Source organism: Miscanthus floridulus, chromosome 3 (genome assembly GCF_019320115.1).
Source record: "Miscanthus floridulus cultivar M001 chromosome 3, ASM1932011v1, whole genome shotgun sequence".
Taxonomy (NCBI): Eukaryota; Viridiplantae; Streptophyta; class Magnoliopsida; order Poales; family Poaceae; genus Miscanthus; species Miscanthus floridulus.
The window spans coordinates 142,368,254-142,369,487 of NC_089582.1; the positions used below are offsets into that span (position 1 = coordinate 142,368,254).

The following is a 1,234-nucleotide window of genomic DNA, read 5'->3' on the forward strand; positions in this document are numbered from 1 at the left end:
GAAACAGTGCTGCCCGATAAAAATGTGTCTCTCGCACTTTGTTGAACCATCCTACTTTATGTATCAGTCAATGCAGAGTATACAAACACGAAGTTAAACTGAATTTTATGCTTGCATTATCAGCCAATGCAGTGCACTGCACTAGTGTAGGGTTACAGCACGAAGCTGAACCTGGTTTTAGGCTTTTAGTATCAAGGACTCGAAGTCATTGTCCATGTTCGGTGATCAGCTCATAGCTTATAGGTCATGCGATACAAAGTTTATCCTATAGCGGCTATACAATGCGTATTTGCCGTGACACCTAAAGTATAGAATTTTGGTGGAGAATACTAAAGTGGTATCGAAATGGAACAAAAAACAAGTAAAAAAGGTGGAAACAGAAACCTTATGTTTATAATTTATAAAATGATTAGCTTACATAATCATCCACTAAAGAATATATAAGAGTTAAAAACTGTGAATCCATGCTCAGAGCACCAAATGTGGCTGTAGTTTAGTGGTGAGAATTCCACGTTGTGGCCGTGGAGACCTGGGCTCGAATCCCAGCAGCCACAATTTGTTTTGGTTTTTTTGTGAGAATTCCACGTTGTGGCGGTACTGCGGCAGCACGGCGGCGGCGTAGCCAGAGCCGGCAGCGATGCACCGACGCACGCGAGAGCCGAGCAGCATTGGAGATCCAGACACGAGCACGTGACCACACAGCAACGCTCGAGCTCGCCTGAACGAAGCACGCCTCGGTTCAGTTCACCCACCCCTTGGGCCCTGGCCCCTGGCTACAGACACGGCAGCACAAGGACACGTGCGCCGTTCTGTTGTGTTGGCCGCCGCTCGCCGCTCGGACGGGGATTTCACTGGGCGCCGATGAGGATGGAGCTGCTGATCTGACGACGCGAGCAACCAAGCCCGCCTCCGTTTCAGCTCAACGAACACACACACACCCGATGAGACAGGCACATAGATTGGCCACTCGAATTATTAAGGCCTGGCCTGACCAGCTAGCCGCTCGGGTGCATCGCAATTCTGCAAAGCATGCGGTCCTAATCGGGGCTTCTGGTGCTCCTAGTTAGTAGTTAGCGCACTGTGGTAGGAGTACTCTAGGCCTTGTTTAGATGATGGTTGGGAATCAGTATTTGGCACTATAGCACTTTCGTTTGTATTTGACAATTATTGTCCAATCATGGCCTAACCAGACTCAAAAGATTCGTCTCGTAATTTACAATCAAACTATATAATT

The 1,234-nt window shown here is 47.9% G+C and overlaps 1 non-coding gene across 1 annotated transcript; it reads left to right on the plus strand.

The window, feature by feature from the left end:
• The first annotated feature begins 482 nt into the window (after positions 1-482).
• Positions 483-554, plus strand: TRNAH-GUG (transfer RNA histidin (anticodon GUG)). Its single transcript has one exon. It is a non-coding gene; the product is annotated as a tRNA-His (tRNA).
• Positions 555-1,234: the final 680 nt, after the last annotated feature.